Raw genomic sequence first — 20,654 nt, 5'->3', positions numbered from 1 at the left:
TTTTATTTTTTTTAATTATAAAACAAAATTTTTATTTTTTCTAAGCCCTATAGATGCATTGGATTGATTGGGTAAATGTCATGGTGGGCAATACTGTTTGATAGCGGCCTCTTTTTTCTGCATTGGTAATAATTTGAAGAGGGGGCTGAGGAAATATGATCTTTTGGAAGAGGGTAGTAGTTTGTGTCAGTCTGATGCTTTTTACCATGGTTAATTTGTTTTTATTTTGTTTCTATGGAAAAATTATAAAAATTAACACATCTGATTACAAAATTTTATTTATTTAATATTATTATAAAATTAAATTGGAAATCATGTATATTTAAATTATTTTTTGAAAAGTTTGGAATATCCAACCATAAGAAAAAGCATTTGTAATTTATACTAGAAATACAATTCCTAGTATAAACTAAAATAAAATAAAAATAATTTAACATTAAATAAACATAATCTTAACTTAATTTAAGTATTAAAACACATGAAATAAACAAAATTATAAAAGTTATTAAATTCTCAATGGTTGAGTCTTGATTGTAGTTCACAGTTAGTCGGGATGGCTTCTTCTTGTATTTCCTCAAAATCAACCAAATAAAAACAGTAATTATAGCAAAAAGCAATATTAGATAATTTAAATAAAATAATTTTTTAAAAGATAAAAACATTATACAACGTATGTACATATTCCTTTCTTACTATGATCCATTTTAATCCTCATAATTGTGATTTCTAATTCTATTCTTTACAATTCCCTTCCTATAATCAGTGTGTATACATATTCCTTTCTTACTATAATCCCTTTGAATCCTCAAAATTGTGATTCCTAATTCTCATGAGTATTTGAGGTAAGAGTTGTCTTAAGTGATGTTGTTTTATCATTTTTGTCTTGATTTTTCCTTTTCCTCATCAAATAATTTATGTCTGAATGATGTACGTAATCGATAAGATTTTCATTTATTTTTCTGAATTCTTATGTAAGAAAAAAAAATCCCGTTTACTTTCCTAAGTAAACCTTGTTTGCTTTGTTACAATTTGTTTAAGGTTGTGATTAATGATTAGGCTAATCATATGTTTTATTGTAATTAGGTAAACCTATTGTTTTTTAAAAATTATTTCTATTATAGAAGATGAAAAATTCATATTTCTTTTATTTTAAATTGTAACTTTTCTACCCTACCCACACATACATCTGTAATTGTAAGATTGTCTTGATTCTTTTTTATCATAAATATCATTATTGATTTTAAAAGAATTAATAGCATAGTTACATTTTATTTTAACTACTCATATTTGATTTTATCTTTTCCTTGATTTTAATTTATGTCTTAATAATGAGTCTTTAAAAAAAACAAACATTCTGATTACTAAAACATTACTTATTAGGACCTTTTCAATCAATTTATATCCCAGTTTTAGTGAATTTATTTGATATAGCATTGTACTTTCTTCTGTGTGCAATGATACTGAAATGTAATAAAAGTCAAATGTTTAGTTTATTGAACTGCATATTTAGAAAATCCAATGATTTTGGGAGTTGAATGTGGTATCTTCTGGTTTTAAATGTGACACCTTTTACTTTGATTAACTAATATCTCTGAAACTAGTTCTTACGATAAGAATATTTAAGATATTAATTATGATGTCCATTATCTCATTTCCTTCATCATGTAAATAAAAGCTATAAAGAAAGATAACGTTTGATAATTATTAAAAAAAAGACAAATGTTGGTTATTGATTATGTTTAATATTTTCACAACTTCAATAATGTTTAAATTATTGGTGTGGTATAGAATATGGTAGAGACTTATCATTCATTATAATGTGGGTTGAGTGTTTTATGAAGTTCCTATCTTCAAACTTAAACTTCTCTTTAGTGTAAAACAAGTACTTATTTGAAATCAATCTCAACAATCCTCATTTGATAGATTTTTTTTTCAAAACCCCTTAAACATAAAATTATAAATATATATAGTTCAAATTTACTTATATATACACATATGTATAAGATTTTGTACAGGTTCCTTTTATTGTAGCATAGCTCTATTTTAAGGAAGTGTTCGCGCACATTTTAAATTTTTTTATTTTAACTCAAAACTAACACTACTCTTACTAAAAGCTAAAGATATGTCTTCATCACTTTCTGCACTGCACTCATTTGATTGAGTTTATATTTCCTAATTTTATAAGGAGTATCTTGACTTAAATTCTTTTACAAGTAGGAACATCTGAAATTTATTCTTGGTAAAACTGTTAGAAAATGTATGGTAGTTGAGATGGTTTTACTGTTTTGGATTGATATAATATCATATTTCTGTCTCTATAAAATAATAATAATGTTATTACTAAGTTTTAAGGAATGAATCGCATATTTATTTTCAGTTTTGACTATTTCTATTTGATTTTATCTGGCCCATTAATTAATGGGCTTACATTGGTTCTATTCAAAGAAAAACACATTCAATTCTGATTCCTTTCACATTACTTCTAACCTTTTAGTGGTTTAGACCAATTAATATCGCAATTTCTGTGGATTTAATTGATGTGATGTCATACTTCTTTCTGTATCTAATAATACCAAAAGCAAAATGTTAAGTATATTGAATGAGATATATAGAAAATTTAATGATTTTAGGAACTTCAATGTGACAACAGAATGAAGTGTAGTTTGTGCTGCGCCCTTGTGACAGAACGCTGAACTAAACTTATCCCCTATTTATAGTAATAATCATTTCTATATTTATCCCTTATCTGTAATTTTTTTTTTTTTTTTTTATGCACAGTAATTATGTTTTAGTCGTCTCCTAGATACTGGTATGATAAGATTACTCTGTACATGTCTTTAAAGTAATAAAAAAGAAGTATGAGTGCCCGGTTTCGATACGCTAAGATACCGAATGAAAGGATTATATTTCGACTGGGAGGTTTGGCAGCCTCCTGTAATCCAGCTACTTGGAGGTCGGGAACTAAGGATGAGTTGAGGTCGGGAGTCACTGGAGCGAGGTGTGCCCACGTCGACCAGGCGTCCGCACTAAGCTGACCATCAACATGGTCGCTCTGTGGGAGCATGGGGCGACCAGGTTTGCTAAGGAGGGGCGTACCGGGCCAGGGGGGTAACCCAGCAGCCAAAAGTCCCCGTGGTCAGCAGTAGTGGGACCGCGCCCGTGAGTAGGACCCCCGCTTCAGCTTGGCCGATAGACTCAGACCGGTTTCTTTTGCAAATTTTTTTAGAATAAAATTCAAAATTTAATATTTAATATAACGGCGAAGGTAATGATTTGATTAGTTACTGACCAATGAGATGGCTATAATTAATGAATTAGAATAAGTCATAATTAATGAACTGAATTCATATTGGCGTGCTGAGCAAGGAGGTTAACAGAGCAGCCAAAGCACTCCGTGGTTTACTGATAATTCCGCTTCAGCCTGGCTAATTAACTTGTACCGGTTTGTTTTGTAAATATTTTTAGAAAAATAAGAACTTTAATAGTGTAATATTTAACTAACTTCTTGGCGCTTTAAACCGATGACGTCCTTGACCTGCTGAGTTAGTTTTAGCTTGATGAACCTATCTTGTGCTATCGCTCGCTTAGTTGTGGGTGTTCAGTCGGTTTCTGGCATTCCAGAAGACAGCATCCTCCCATCTAAGTCGTGATATGCCTCTTCCTCTTGTCCGATAGAGCTCTTTCTCTTTCCCTCGAGTAACTTCCTTGGAATATCATCTTCTGGTTTTCTAGCAATATGTCTAGCCCACTGCAGTCTTCCTATTCTATGTGTGCCATTACATTCATATAAGTGTGCCCATACGGATCTCTGTTTCACCTCTTCCAATTCTCACTAATTTCAGTTGGTCCGAATATCGTCGTGAAGTATCTTCCGCTCAAAGACGAGAATCTCCTTCTCCCCAGTTCAGTGCGTGTTAGGGTTCAGATCTCAGATCTTCAGTTAAAACAGATCTGATTATGGTATTGCAGAGGAGATATTTCGTGCAGTGGGAAATGGCCGAACTTATCATGTGGTTGCTGAGATTAAAATAGCACTTGTTGGCTTTCAAAATTAGCTGGCTTGGCTCAAGAGAAATTTTATTTCCACAACTTATTACTGACCCTAGATAGGTAAAGTTACCATGCTCTCAAATTTATACTGACCTAATTCCACCGGTTCTTAAACATTCAGTTCTAATCTGCACGGCTGGTCTTCTGATTGGTGCTTATTTCCATAGTATCCGCGGCGTCAGCCAACGTTAAAAATGCTTTCTTTAGTCAATCGAAGGAAGTGCCCGCCCCGCTGACATTAGTGCAAGATGGCCCAGGCCTTGGGACTAGCTCAAGACTGAAGCCTGCCGCCAGACTCTGACGATGAAACTGGGTCTCCACCGGTCACCGGTCCATCAAAGGCAGCAGGGCCCATAACACGGGCTAATGCAAACACAGGCAAGCTAAAAAATTACACACTTGTAGCTCGCAGGAAGGGAACAAAGAAAGCGAAGACCACTATGCCACAATTAGAGAAGACGGATCCTGACCTTGTCGATGATAATACATTCGCAGTTCTTTCATCATTATCTACAGACTCAGGGTCCTCAAGAGTAGAACTTTCTACCAAGAAATCTCCGACAATTCCACCGGTCGTCGTCGCAGGTCATCTGGTCCCAGAGGTGAGAACTTATTTAGCTCGCCTTAAAATTCAGAAATATCTGGTGTGTAAAACTGGAGAGTCCGTAGCGGACCGCGACGCAGTCGTGAAAGGACTCAAGATACTGCAAAACGGGCATCACACGTACGCCCCACGAAATGGCAAGACACAGCAGCGTTATGTCATCAAAAACATCGACATCTCCATGCCCTTGGAAGATGTCAAAGCTGCTTTTCAACACCTGGCCCCTATAGATTTCAGACGTCTTAACAAATCGAACAACGATGGGACGAAAACACCTCTCTCACCTATTGTTCTCACGGTGCCGGTACAGATCACCCTAGACGATATAAAAAAGGTAAGACATATAGACCAATGCTTGTTCACAGCCCACCATTTTGTTCAAAGAAAAGAACATGGCCCACCTCAATGCTACAGATGCCAGCAGTACGGCCATACCAAAAACTACTGCGGGTACAAGGAGGCGTGCGTGCGCTGTGCCCAGGAACACAGCATAGGTGCCTGCCCTAGGATGGGAAAACCGAAATGTACTAACTGTGGAAAGGACCATGTGGCGTCCTTCCGTGGTTGTGAAACGCGCACAAAGCGCATGGAAAAAATGGAGGCTAGGAAGGAGCAGAGGACAGCAGCAAATGCGAGGCCACCGGCTACAGCTCGTAGTCGTCAACAACCTGCTACCACAACCACCAGACCACGAACCAATAGAAAGGCGAGTGCAGCCACAGCTTACTCGTCATTTCTCCAGCCGTTCATAACAGCACCTGCATCAGAGCCCATACCAGATTCTCCAGCGTCTCCCGACCCGGAACAAATTGGAACCCAGCAACCCCGCCCATCACCACCCAGCTCATTCGACCCACAGCTCTTCATGACCACTGTGATGACCCAGATGTACCACATGGTTAGTGAACTATGCTCCCGGATCATGAGGGACATGCAGATGTTTATGTCTGACATCATAAAAGAGATCAGGGGACAAAACTCACCATGAACTCATTCCGGGTCATCAACTATAATTGCTGTGGCATTGCACCGAAACTAGAGGAGGTGGAGGCGCTCCTAGCGCTCACCGAACCGACGGTACCAGTCCTCACCGACACCAGGATACAGGGGCGACCACCATATATCAGGGGTTACCACGTAGCCACTGATGACCTCCACGACCCACACGGTGGTGTCCTCATAGCTGTCCGCCATGGCATCCGGTGGAAGAAGATCCCGCCACCTCTGAACATCCAGGACGCCCGGATAAGTCATATCACCGTCCAAGTACTGATGCACCAGCCGACCTACATCACGGGAATCTACCGGCGTCCTAGAGGGTCAGTACCGGAACTGCGGCAGCTCTTAGACACCTGTGGGGCAAGGACGAACCACTGGCTTGTGGGAGATCTCAACGCCAGACACACTCTATGGCACAACAAATCAGCGAACCTGGCGGGAAGACAAGTGGTAAAAACTGCCTTCACGGTAGTTCACCTAGGAACTCATACTTTCCGCCATTTTGGTACAGGCTTTCAATCCACAATAGACCTCCTGCTGACAAGGCAGCCACACCGTATCACAGATTGCTACGTGGGTGATTTCACCTCATCGGATCACCGCCCGGTGGTCTATGAAGTACACGGTAACACCTCTGAGCCGACGTCCGAGAAGTTCAACTACCAGGAGGCAGACTGGAGCCGGTTCAAGGAGGAGGTCTGCCATAGATTGAAAGATGTACCAACACTGCGCACTGTGGAGGAAGTGGACAACTACATTGAACACTTCACAGAGAGTGTCATGGAGTCTGCGCGCCAAACAATCCCTACCTACCACCCAAGACCCCCCTACCTTCTGAAACCCCCACCTCACATCATGCCACTCATACTCAGGAGGCGGAATTTGAAGAACCGGCACTACCGCTCGAGAGATCCGGCTGTGAAGAAGACCCTCAACGCGATTACCACCCAGATCAAAAATCACCTACGTCAGTGGAAGACTGCGATATGGCATGATCGTCTGAGGTCCACGCATGGTGACTACTGGAAGTTCTGGAAGCTCATCAAGGCAGCAACCAAGAAGACTTCAGCCGTTCGCCTGCGTGACAGAAACCGCCTCATGAGCCCCGCAGTGCAGGCCGAGTCGTTGGCTGAGCATTATCAGCAGGATATTGAAGCGAGGACTGGGGCATCGCTCTCAATCCCAACCATGGCTCGTGAGAACAACTATATGTTTGTCTCACCTAGAAGACTGAAGGCCATCTTGAGACGATGCCATGGAAACCGGGCCCCTGGTTAAGATGGGATACAGACAGTCCTGTTGAAACAACTACCGAGGAAGGGAATCGCACAGCTCACCAACCTGTACAATTCGTGCTTGAGGTTGAGGTACTTTCCAGACAAATGGAAACATGCCATCTTGTTTCCACTCCTCAAGCCGAAGAGGACAGGATTTGACGCCGACCATTACAGGCCTTTAAGTCTCCTACCTCATCTCGCTAAGGTTTACGAAAAGATCATCCTGAATTATCTTCGGGAATTCTGTGATGAACACTCCGTTATCCCTTACGAGCAGACCGGCTTTCAGGGACACATGAGCACGGAACACCATCTGATGAAGCTCCAGCATGAAGTGAACCCAGCTTCAATAGGAACCATGCTACAGCTATGATATCCATCGATTGTACGAAGGCATTCGATTCAGTGTCTCACGGCATTTTATGTCGTAATCTCATAGACCTCGAATGCCCAGAGCAACTATACGGTGTGATTGCATCGTTCCTGGACAACAGGACCATATCTGTGCGGGTTAGAGATGGGTTTTCCCGTTCCATCCCACTGACATGCGGAGTGCCACAGGGAGTAGTCCTATCACCAGTGCTATTTTCCATCTATACAGTTGATGTTGTTGGTGAAAACTACAGAAAGGCTACAGTTGCCGCCTATGCCGACGACATCGCCATCTACAGCAGCATTATGAACCCAAAACTTGCACTAGAGCGCGCCGGAGCAGTCTGTAAGGAAATTGTCCGACGACTGGGCAGTCTCAATATCTCTATGAACCCAGCTAAGACAGACTGCGTCGTATTCGCTCACCAACAGCACAAAAGATCGATTCTCCCGAAATCACTCAAGCTGGACAGTACGATTATCTTCCTTTCAAACTCGATAGTCTACCTAGGAGTGAAGCTGGACCGTCATCTTAAATTCTCCACCCACATCTACCAGAAAACTAAAACTGTAAGAAGGCGGTCTTACAGACTCAACCACCTCCTCACATCACCAGCGCTCTCTCTGCGTGTCACCACTCTTCACCTACCTCTCCGAAAGCACGCAGCGACACCTCCAGCGTTTCCATCCAGGACACCATGCTGCGGAGGATGGTCCGCACAACATCGTGGAAGAGGAAGAAGCCCCGGGAACTGCATCAACTCCTAGAACTGCCCACAGTGCCAGAGTTCATTGGTCGAAGGCACGTCAAGTTCTTTGACTCCCTCCAATTTTTGACCAATCCACTCTTCCAGGCACTGACACCAGCACCTCCACCAGTCCGATGGCAGGATTTACACCCGAGACCATCACAACTTTAACCCAGCAAAAGTGACAGTGACACAATTTTCAGTTTTAGTTAGTTTTAGTGTTTTTAGATTTAGTGAAAAGTAAAAAAATTTAAGTGCGCCCCATCACCTCACATATTTTCAAATTGAACAGTGGAATTTCAAAAATTTTGTATTATATCGAGCCATCCCTTAGAATGGAGCGCAGCTCCAGTAAAAGGGCAAAAATCAACAAATTGTATATATATATATACTGTATTGTACATATGTTTATATTTTGTAATTATTTGATGAATAAAGGGGACGAGAAACAAAAAAAAAAAAAAAAAATCGAAGGACTGTAACATATAATTTGTATTGTATATATATTTTATCAATAAAGAGGTTTTGAAAATTAAAAAAAAAATCGAAGGATAGAGCCACTAGGTCTTTGTCTTCCGCACTACCAAGAATCTGCATCGGCCTGCTGGAAATGGTGTTGCCAGTCTGAATTTCTCAATCATGTATCACCTTTTCCAGGGCTAAGTTAAACAATAGGCAAGCAAGCTACTCTGCCTACTCCTCTTATGGGAACGAACTGCGGTTGTCTGACTGCACTAGAACCAAACACTTTACATCATCCATAGTCATCCTAATGTACTGCTTACTTCCAGAACAAAAATGTTTTAGAAAAATATGATTTAATTGATTCCCAATTACTGACCAATACTTCTTCCGGTTCTCTTTGATATCGATCGTACTTTTTTCATTGGCTTAGATATTATCTTTTGGACAGATGGCTGAACTTGCTCCTCAAGGGAATATACTTAACTCCAAATCCCTTAGATAAGTCTCATTCAAATCCTCCCCTGCACCTACGTTTCTGCCTACTCCAAGGTTTATCAGTTGACTCTGCGTTTTGGAATTCGTTCTTCATTAAGCCCTATTTCTACTTAAATCGTCCATTTTATCCGCGGCAATACTTACGGCCTTGTGTAAAGTTCTCAATTCTATGGTTAATTTATCCTTCTTGATTTTTAATATTTTACGCAATACTTTATTTTAAAAAAAAACATTAATGTCTTTTTCTTCCCTTAATTTGGGCAGAATATGTTAATTAATCCTTTTCAAAATTCGTAAACTCATCAGATATCTTGTTTTAATAACTATATTTATGTATATAGTTGTATACAATTGGATAATCGATTGTTAACGTTAAGGAGAGCGGGATTTGTTGTATTTGTGTGAGTGCATGTGCTTATACTCGGGTTAACATCCAGATTGAATTTATTAATACCGGCTTTGGGTCTTTCCCAGAGAAGGCAATAAAGCAATTGGATTGGAAGAGTTGGAAAGAAACGGAAGGAGATAAAAGAATTTCGACCTGCGTGCTAACACCCTTTCGTTAAAAAAAGAGTTTTGGGAAAGTTTTTTTTTTTAATCTCTGAGGGTTGCTATTGCATATAACTCTATAGATACGTTTTCAGCATGTCACTATGTATGAAACGTATTTTAGTAGGACCAGAGTTCCGCAATATCCCTGCGTCTCACTACCTCTCGTTAAAAAAGAGTTCCGGGGAAGTTTTAATTAAAAACAAAAATCGCTGGGGGCTGCTATTGCATATAACTCTATAGGTGCGTTTTCAACAAGTCGCCAGATTTACAAAACTTATTTTATTAGTACCAGAGTTCCGCGATTTTCCCTGTGTCTCACCCCCTTTCATTAAAAAAAGAATTTTCGGGAAGTTTTAATTTTTTAAAAATCGCTAGTTGGTTGAGTAGAACTCTACAAGTGCGTTTTCAGCAAGTCACTAGATGTACAAAATATAATATAATATAAGTAGGACAAGAACCTCTGCTATTTTGACCAGCTCTTGCCCATTCCTTCAAAAAATAGTTTCTCTTTATATACTTTTTCAGTATGTAGTTAGCTATACCAAACGTTTTTAGTATTGCCAGGACTCCCCACTTTCCCCTGCATCTAACTCATTTTTGTCAAAAAATAGTTTCTGGGAAGTTTTTAATTTTTTTAAATCACTAGATGTTGCTGTTGCTGCCAATCTCTAAAGAAATATCAACTTCATATTTACAAAATTAAAACTTATTAAATTTAGAAGATTTTCTAGAAGGGAAATATCTTTAGCCCAGCAGAAGGATAAGAAAATCATTCACACCTAGAGTTATTTAATTAAAATAAATAAAACTCTACGCTCCTTAAAATAGATTTAATTAACCATATTTCTTAAAGGAAAATTTATTATGTACTTATGATAGTGCAATTGGAACTTGATTACCTTAATAGTTTTGGAGTGATTGCTTCCTCTTCAGTAAAGAATACTTGCTTAAAAAATACAAAATATTAATGTTCTCCTTTTTTGAAGAAAATTTGGTGTTGGCCAGCATTTAATTTTTTGTTGCTTCTGCAGTTTTCTTTCACCTACTTAAATATTGCTCAACATACACAGTAAACCCTGTACAACTAAATCTCATTTTTATTATTTGTTAAAATAGTTCTGGTCAAAATATTTGGCTTCAATTATGTATGTAAAATACTCTATATTAATAAAATTACCAATATTTTGCAGTATACAACATTTCACTAATAATAATTGTTGATTTGACAATGAAGACTCATAAGTAATTTGGGTTTAACTGATGCTTGATCTTAAAAGTTGGTTTAGATTTAATATACTTTTTCTAGATTTGAAGATGGCATCCAAAAAAGCATCTGTTCAAAATAACTGGCTTCAAGAACCTCAGTTTTCCAAGTGGTTATAAAAGTCCTCAATGATACAGATTTCGCCATCTGCAAATATGTCTCAAAACATTCAGCCTTAGTAACATGGGGTGGCAGGCTGTTATAAGCCACATGGCCAGTAGTGCTGAGCATGTGAAAATGGAAGGTCTTAGCAATAGTATAACGACAACTGAATCTTTTTTAAAAAACCTTCATGCTCATCTCTCCAACCAGATTTAGTTGTTGATCTTAATATAGTAGACTCGTGTGCACTTTATTTAGAAGAAAGTGAGAGCTCTACTGAAAATGAATTATAATGTGAATTACAAAATCATAATGTGGCCAATAGAGGTCAAAAACCTCTCAAGAAGTATATAGTGGCTATATGAGGAACTGGGAAGGATCCATCATGTAAAAGTTTTAAGATTGTTCATCTTTAAATAAAAAACTTCTTTCTGCTAAATTGGCTTTTTTTGTGGTATTTCACAATAATTGGAAGAATTTTTTATAACATTTCAAACAAATCATCCCATGATTATTTTTTATATGATACATTATTATTATATAAGTTTTATTAATTAGATAATATGAAGGTTTTAGTGATTCAGTATGTATATATATAAGTTTTGTTATTTACTCTGCTATAACTTTGTTATTGAATTTATCCATCTGAATTATCAAAATTAAAAGCCGTGGAAAAGAACCCCACTCACTTATTTGGAATCAATCTCAACTGTCCTAATTTGGTTGATTTTTTCCCCACCCTCCTGTATTTATTTTGATTACTACATATACTAGATAAAATATAAGACACATATTTATATGTACAATTTACAATTTCTTCTTCTGATATCTGGAGGTATTAGGAAAAGATATTGGAAGGGGCAGCACTTTTGGCATTTAGCTTCTTTTATTTATTAAGGAGTAGTTAGCATATATATATTTTTTTTTATCCCTGTAAAACAGAAAATAGACAAGAATTAATTAATGTATTATTTGTAGGAGAAACATTATTCAAAATGAGTACTACCTTTTTCTTCTATGGATATTAGAAGGTCTTTTTGATATACTTATCTCTGTGTATTGAGGTGTTCATTCTGTGAAACTTTTACTATAATATCTGGAGGTGAGGGGCCTCTACTTGATGATTAGATGTGAACAGATAAATAATCAAATAAATAAAAGTAAAAATAATAAGAAGAGAAGAAGAGGGAGGGGAGAGAGAAAAAAGGACTTAAGGAAGAGGTGACAGGGTGTGGTTGAGTATAAATTTCCCCATTTCATTTTATCATTTTAATATTAAGTTCATTTCGATAACTCTAAAACAGAAAATACATTAAATTAATAGGTCATACCGTCATACTTATGGTTACATAATTCAGATTGGATATTACCTTTTTCTACCATTGGTACTTGAAGGTATAAAGTGAAATACTTGCCTGGTGTTTTGATGTGTTCATAACATGTGGATTTAACTGGAAAATATTAGGAGCATCTTAATGTCAAATCTTTTTCAAGGAGGAACGTCGGAAATTTATTATTAATGATACTGTTAAAAACAATTAGTCGTTAAGATAGTATCAATGTTTTTTTATTGAGATAGCATATTTCTTCCTCTATATAATAATACTGAAGAGTATATTGAATACAATTAAAAATTCGATGATTTTAGGAAGTTTTGATTAGAAAACATGGCAACACAATCAAATGTAGTTTGTGCTGCGCCCTTGTGACAGAACGCTGAACTAGGTTGTCACTCTATTTATAATTTATTATTCAATATTTATCGTTTCTCTATAATTTAATAATTACACACAGTAATTATTGTTTATTCGTTTCCTAGGTATTGGTATGATTAGATTTCTCTGTACATGCCTATAAAATAATAAAAAAAAAAGTATGACAGCCCGGTTTCGATACGCTAAGATGCCGAATGAAAGGGTTATATTTCGACTGGGAGGTTTGGCAGCCTCCTGTAATCCAGCTACTTGGAGGTCGGGAACTAAGGATGAGTTGAGGTCGGGAGTCACTGGAGCGAGGTGTGCCCACGTCGACCAGGCGTCCGCACTAAGCTGACCATCAACATGGTCGCTCTGTGGGAGCATGGGGCGACCAGGTTCGCTAAAGAGGGGCGTACCGGGCCAGGGGGGTAACCCAGCAGCCAAAAGTCCCCGTGGTCAGCAGTAGTGGGATCGCGCCCGTGAGTAGGACCCCCGCTTCAGCCTGGCCGATAGATTCGGACTGGTTTCTTTTGCAAATTATTTTAGTAAAATCCTAGAAATAATGGTACAATAATTGTGCATGGTCTCAGATTTTTTTTTTAAAGGTATGATTCTCTTCATAATTACTGCCCGATACGACCTATTTTCGTATTGGGCTACCAGGCCAAACGCAACGAAGGAGCCTCAAGATTACCTAGGCTGCAGCTAAAAAATTAACAACGGGCGCCTGCAGAACAAACCCGATAGCGTATGTGTATAATCTGGAGAACGACGGCTAGAATATAGGCCATACATATTATTGGTAATATCAAAGCTCTTCCAGGGTCAGAATGTTCTTTTTTTATAATTTCAAAAATATTTAATGAAGAAGAGATTACCTATACCTTTTAATCTACGGGTTAAACTTTTGCTCTCTGAACTTCATACTGCCAAAATTTCCTAACAATCATACTCATTATTACTCAAGACAATATTTTTACTAATTTCTGGAGAAATATTCTCATATACACCGATGGTTCCAAAAGTGATAGTGGTGTTGAAGCCTTAGCAATAATAAATTACTTCATAGTCTCAACAAGTCTTCCCCACTGTAAAAGCCATGTAATGTATCACTTACTGTTAGACACGTACTGACAGGTATTTGATAGACCCCGGATTACCATATCATTTGCTAACTTTACTAAATAATATCCCCCACATTCCAGAAATATTTGATTTCCTTAAGAAAACAAATATGTACGAATATATTAAGGTTTTACTGGAGTAAAACTAAAAATAATAGGAGACAGAGGAGTGCGAAATGAAACGCTTGAGGTACTCTCAAAGACTGATCTATTTTTATTTTTTTTTTGTGTCATATCCCCTTTATTCATAAAATAATTACAAAATATAAACATAAGTATAATACATTATATATAAATATATACAATTTGTTGATTTTTGCCCTTTTACTGGAGCTGTGCTCTATTCTAAGGGATGACTGAATACAATACCAAATTTTTAAAATATCACAGGTAGATTTGAAAATATGTGAGATGCTGGGGCGCACTTCAATTTTTTTGACTTTTCACTAAATCTAAAAACACTAAAACTAAAAATGAAAATCGTGTCACTGTCACTTTTCTGGGTTAAAGTTGTGGTGGTGGACAGCCTGAAATAGTGGATTTGTCAAAAATTGGAGGGAGTCAAAGAACTTGACCAGCCTCCGACCAATGAACTCTGTCACTGTGGGCAGTTCTAGGAGTTGATGCAGTTCCCGGGGCTTCTTCCTCTTCCACGATGTTGTGCGGACCATCCTCCGCAGCATGGTGTCCTGGATGGAAACGCTGGAGGTGTCGCTGCGTGCTTTCGGAGAGGTAGGTGAAGAGTGGTGACACGCAGAGAGAGCGCTGGTGATGTGAGGAGGTAGTTGAGTCTGTAAGACCGCCTTCTTACAGTTTTAGTTTTCTGGTAGATGTGGGTGGAGAATTTAAGATGACGTTCTACCTATGAGAGAAGCTGGACCGTATCGAGTTTGAAGGGGAGATAATCGTACTGTCCAACTTGAGTGATTTCGGGAGAGTCGGAGAGTGCTGTTGGTGAGAGAACACGACGCAGTCTGTCTTAGCTGGGTTCATAGAGATGTTGAGACTGCCCAGTCGTCGGACGATTTTCTTATAGACTGCTCCGGCCCTCTCTAGTGCATGTTTTGGGTTCATACTGCTGCTGTAGATGGCGATGTCGTCGACATAGGCGGGGACCGTAGCTGGTTTGTAATTTGCACCAACCACATCAGTGGTATAAGTTGAAAATAGCACTGGCGATAGCATAGGCCGCAGGTCAATGGGATGGAACGGGAAATCTCGCCTCGAACCCGTACAGAGTTGGTCCTATTGTCGAGAAACGACGCTATTACACTGTAGAGTTGCTCTGGACAGTCGTGGTCTATGAGCTTAGAACATAAAATTTCGTAAGACACATAATCGAAAGCCTTCGAGCAATCTATGGAAATCATGGCTGTAGCATGGTTTCTATTTAAACTGGAGTTCACCTCATTTTGTAGCTTCATCAGGTGGTGTTCTGTGCTCAAGCTAGTCTGAAAACCAGTCTGCTCGTAAGGGATAACGAAGTGTTCATCACAGAATTCCCGAAGGTAATTCAGGATGATCTTTTCGTATACCTTAGCGAGATGTGGCAGGAGACTTATGTGCCTGTAATGGTCGGCATCGAATCCTGTCTTCTTCGGCTTGAGGAGTGGAAACAGGATGGCATGTTTCCATTTTTCGGGGAAGTATCTCAGCCTCAAGCACGAATTGTACAGGTTAGTGAGCTGAGCGATTCTCTTCCGCGGTAATTGTTTTAGCAGGACGGTCTGTATTCCATCGTGACCAAGGGCCCGGTTGCCATGACATCGTCTCAAGATGGCCTTCAGTCGTCTAGGTGAGACAAACATATAGTTGTTCTCACGGGCCATGGTTGGAATTGGGAGCAATGCCCCAGTCCGCGCCTTAATCTATTAGTGGAACCTGTCCGTTTATATATATACAATCAGTCATACATCTTGATAACGATGTTGTAGGAAGCTTTAATTGTTCTAGGTGAACTGCTCTTCGCTTTTTCGGTTCTTTTAAGCTTTCTATGGTGACAAGATTGTGTTCTCTTATCGTGACCACTCTGAATGGGCCTTCGTACCTCTGCAGCTCTTTGCCCCTATTAGTTTCCACTTTAAGGTACACCACCGTACCAATTTTAAGGTTGCCGATTAGATCACGAACACTGAGATTGTATCTAGTAACTCTTCTACGTTTCTTCTTCTCAATTTTGTCTCTGACGTTGGCTCATATTTTCCTCCGTGACATACAATTAACGGCGATATTACTCTCCTCAGTCGCTGTATCATGGTACAACTGTCTAGCATGTCCAGATGGTTCTCCCTGATTATCCTCTCATTGACTATTATTGCCCTTGAGAGTCTATCTGCAACCACATTGTCTTTACCATGCTTGTATGTGATGTCCATATTATATTGGTTAAGGATTTCCTTCCATAGGGTGATGCGCGCAGATGACTTTCAATTTTCCAACCCACAGCTCAGATCAGTGTTGACACTAAAACGCCTTCCAAACACATAGGGCCGGAAATGCTCCACTACCCACCCGATTCCTAGAAGTTCCCTTTCAAAGGCTCTGTATTTGGCTTCCGCTTCGGTGAGGTGCCGACTGGCATAGGCTACAGGACGTTCACCCTCTTCAGATTCCTGTGCCAGCACCGCTCCTAGAGCATACTCACTTGGATCTGTTGTGAGCGTAAACTATTTCTCGAAATCGGAGAATGCAAGAACTGGTTCCCGTTGAAGCTGCTCAATGCATTTCCGGATGTTATGTGTTATGTTTGGTGTCACTTCTATCTTGCTTCCTTTCTTTAACAAATTATTGAGGGCACAAGGTACTCTGCCATATCCGGAACAAACCTTCGGAAGTAATTTAATGCTCCTAGTAATCACCGAATCCCCTTCACGTCTGTTGGTAACTCCATCCTTTGTAGCGCCGACACCTTCAGAACGTCCGGTCTCACACCTTGTCGGGAGATGGTATGCCCCAAAAAACTGAACTGATCTTGCCCTAGTGCATTTCTCCAGAAAGCTTGAAGCCAAACTCCCTCATTTTATTGAACACGCTCTTCAAATGTTTCACATGGTCACTTTCACATGATTTGCTCAACAATATTAGGTAGTCCATGTACACCTGACAAACTGCTTCGTCCAATCCCCGCAAGAATTTATCCCTCTGGAATGTTACAGGTGCGTTTTTTCAGACCAAAGGGAATTCTGGTGAATTCGTAGTGGCCTCTTTCAAAAGTAAATGTACTTATTTGCTGATCTCTGGGGTGCATTTTAATTTGGTGGTATCCCGCCTTTAGATCCAATGTGCTAAAAATCTTCGCACCGCCTAATCGGGAATATCTTCAAATACCCTATCCCGGTATTTTTCATCGACCGTATTCTCATTGAGTTTTCGATAATTGATTATTACCCTGGACTTTTCACCATTTTCGCCCGGGGCACTCTTATTGCGTGCTGCCCACAATGGACTGTTATAGGGTGAAGTGCTGTCCACAATTATGTCTTGTTTTCGAAGTGTCTGGAGGTATTGCCTCTCCTTCACGTACGTCACCCTGTCCTGCTTCAATGGGATTTCGTGCACCGTTTTTCGTATAGTTCCTAGTACTTCCCCTTTGTAAAAAATATGATCATATTTGTTCAATATTGCCTCTTTCCAATTCTGGTTAAAAACTCTCGCTTTACCGTCATCCATGAGTTTCTGACAGGTATACCTCTTCCCCTCAATTCTAGTATCCCACTGACTCCCAATATTTTTTATCTTTGCTCCCACTTTTTCCAAAAGATCGCAACCAATGATTATCTTGTAGTCTCGGGGCATTTTCCCCATTACATGGACTGTTATCTTCTCTCCCTTAGCCCCCAGTTACTCAATTCCATTTCTGTTTCCCCTCACCCAGAGTGATCGACCTGATGGATCAACGGGATCCACCCTCTCTCCATCACTCAATCTGTCAAGGGCCTCTCTGTAGACAATTGTGTTCGAGCACCACACATCTTACTTCTCTCTTCCCTCGTATAATAGGCAAACCGCCGTGCTCTCCTCTCACATGATGGTTCTCCAACGTGCGGTCGCCGTTCTGTGGGCCGATACATATAGGGACACTGTCGGGCTATATGTCCCTCTGTCCCACATTCAAAGCATCACCTGCGCGGGCAATGCGCCACTAGATGCCAAACCTTTCTGCAATCATGACACTTGCGGTCCTCCCGCCCACCATTTCCTCTGGGTCTCGCTTGGGACGCTCTTATCTACTGGTTACTATTTCTCTCTCTTCTCTCATCTCTGTGCTCTTTCCTTCTCCAAGGGTTACACATATTTCTCGGCCTTTGATATTCTATCCGGGTTCATCCCGGCTCTTCTACGTCCATTCGGGCCTCCACCTCCCTAGCGCTTGTCTCTATAAGATCTTGAGCACATTCCACGAACGAGCGGTCTTTCGGCATTCCTTCCTTCTCCCAACTTCTTTTGCCAACTGAATCTTCAGTACCATGGATAAGAATTGCATCCGACCCAGTACTTGGATTGTCTCCATCATTTCGCTGAGTTTATCAGCGATTCAGTTATACCGTGGCTGGAGTTCTCCGGCTAGACTAACTCGCACTAGAATGTTTCGGCTTTTTCGCTTCTCTGATCAGCATAAATATATCCACCGTCCTCCTCCGAATGCCTTATTTAGTCTTTCTTTGATGACCCTCCAGGAGAGTTTCTTCATCTGCCTGAATCTGATTTAAGTTACTTCTTTTTACTCGGCAGACTACCGCTGCTTTCAGTGCTTTTCCATCCTCGCTATCCTAGTAGATCTTCCGAAAGCTTCTATTCGCCCCATTAAGCGATCGTTCCCTTTTAAAAAATCCAGTCTCTTCGGTGAATTTTTCTTGGTCCGACACTGTCTTCCTCAGGCCCTGGACGGTTTCCGTACGGACCTTTATCCATTCTAGCGTTGTCGCATGAAAGTGCGCTAAAGAGACTTCTGGTAGTGGCTGAATCTCCTCCAGAGGTGGGTTGCCTGCTGTTAAAGTTTGTTTGGCTGCAGCTTGAGGTTGGTTGTTTTGGTTCATATTCTCCAGGTTCAGAACTGCTCTTCTCACTATTCCGTTAGAATACCGTCACTGGTTATAATTCAAAGAGATGAATGAAAAAAAAAATTCTTTTAGGCTGAAAATTACTCAAGTATCTACAGTTCCCGGATTATCTTTTACTGGAGTGAAACTAAAAATAATAGGAGAGAGAGAGAGGAGTGTGAAATAAAACGCTTGAAGTACTCTCAAAGACTAATCTATTTTTTTTTTTCTGCCCTAGAAAAAAAATTAAGAAACAAATTAAATATATACTAAATAAAGAAATGGATGTATATATGCAGGCAAATATGAATCTTGGTTTGCCAGGGTGGCATTATAAGATAAGTTCCCGGGTCCGCTGAAGGCGGTGTATCGATGTTGGCATATGTTGCCTTTAGCATACTAGGAATAGGGAGGGGCTATTCCGGCTGGCGGTGATGAAGTGATGACTTCAGGCTGTAGAGCCAGAAGTCTCTCTCAAGGCGAGAACATCGACCAGGGGAACAGTGCTCTGCCACCGTGCTCTGACGGTGGAGGGGTGATTTCTCGGAACAGTGGATTGGTACAGGCTTTCAGCCCATCAAAGAACTTGATGTGCCTACGGTCTATGAATTCTGGCACAGTTGGGAGTTGGAGCTCTGCATAAATTTCTCTGTTCCTGGCCCGCTGGAGTGAAGTTCCTCGTACTATTCGCCTCAGGAGGGAATTCTGGAAACTCTCTAGGTTGGTCAGTGTCGTTTTGTAGAGGTGTCTCATTAGTGGCGCACCATAGAGCAGCGTTGAACGAATGATGGCCTTATATATTTGCAGCTTCAGGCGCAGTGAAAGTTGTTGTAACGTCAGGAGATGGTATAGCCTATGTGACTTCTGTCGGGCCAGCTTGAGTCTCCCCTTGGCGTGACTTGAGAGGGTGAGGTGCCGGTCATGAGTCACGCCGAGGTAGAGGATGGTGTTATTCCGACCCTCGCAATCCACGACGAACCGCTGGGGTAGTCTGCTCTTCTTGCCCTTCTGAAAGGACATGACGATGGCATCCGTAAAGACTAATCTATTTGCGGAGCCTGTCCGTTTATTTATATATATATATATATATATAAGTTACGGTACGGGAGTTACGGAGTCAGCTGTTATTTCAATGTCAGCTGACTGAGGGGATCAGCTGATCGAACGTATATAAGAGATGTACCGAATACAATAAAGCAAGTATGTTACAGCAGTTCAAACGTGTTACATCTTATTGCTTCCTCTCTTTTTTGACATTTTGCCTTAGCCAATACTTAACTGGTGCCGAAACCCGGGAACTATAGATACCGGATTAGTTTTTTATCTTTTAAGAAGAATTTTTGTTGTTGTGGTTTTATCATCTTTAATTTTCATTTTCATTCATTTTTTTTTCTTAATAATGGCTGCTGCCAGAATAGAAGTCGAAAAGCCACGGAACCGAGGTAGTCAAGGGGACAAGAGGGAAACAAGAGGATGGAAGCGAGAGAACAGAGGAGAATGGAGGCGAGGGACTGGAGAGAGGAAGTTGCGAGACATCTGAAGGGGTTGTCATTGGAGGGGCGACCGTACACTGCTGAGTTACAATGTGAGGGAGAAGAGCGGCGTTCTGCCTATAACAGAGATAGCAGGAGTGAGGTGCCTGGTGGACACCGGCAGTTCCAATACCATCTTGTGCCGAGAAGCCCTAAAACAAATGTGTTGTAGAGACAGGGCACACCAGATCCAGAAATGTCAATGTAAATTAATCACCCTGGGTGGCCCTTGTGTGGTAGAGAGGGAGGTAGAGATAGGCTTGACCCGGTGGGGATTTAGTAGAGAGACATTGCTGGTGCATATCGTAGGGAGTATGCCGAGGGAATACAAAG

The 20,654-nt window shown here is 40.1% G+C and overlaps 1 long non-coding RNA gene across 1 annotated transcript; it reads right to left on the bottom strand.

The window, feature by feature from the left end:
- Window positions 1-484: 484 nt before the first annotated feature.
- On the bottom strand, window positions 485-1,066 carry LOC112210973 (uncharacterized). The gene is made up of 2 exons (XR_002945398.2): window positions 694-1,066; window positions 485-573 (listed from the first exon to the last, which is right to left on the bottom strand). It is a non-coding gene; the product is annotated as an uncharacterized lncRNA (long non-coding RNA).
- Window positions 1,067-20,654: the final 19,588 nt, after the last annotated feature.

The sequence above is a fragment of the Halyomorpha halys genome, unplaced genomic scaffold (assembly GCF_000696795.3).
Source record: "Halyomorpha halys isolate HHAL.00 unplaced genomic scaffold, Hhal_1.1 Scaffold1001.1, whole genome shotgun sequence".
Classification (NCBI taxonomy): Eukaryota; Metazoa; Arthropoda; class Insecta; order Hemiptera; family Pentatomidae; genus Halyomorpha; species Halyomorpha halys.
The sequence above is the reverse complement of the archived record's forward strand: the minus strand, read 5'-3'. Positions and strand labels throughout refer to the sequence as shown.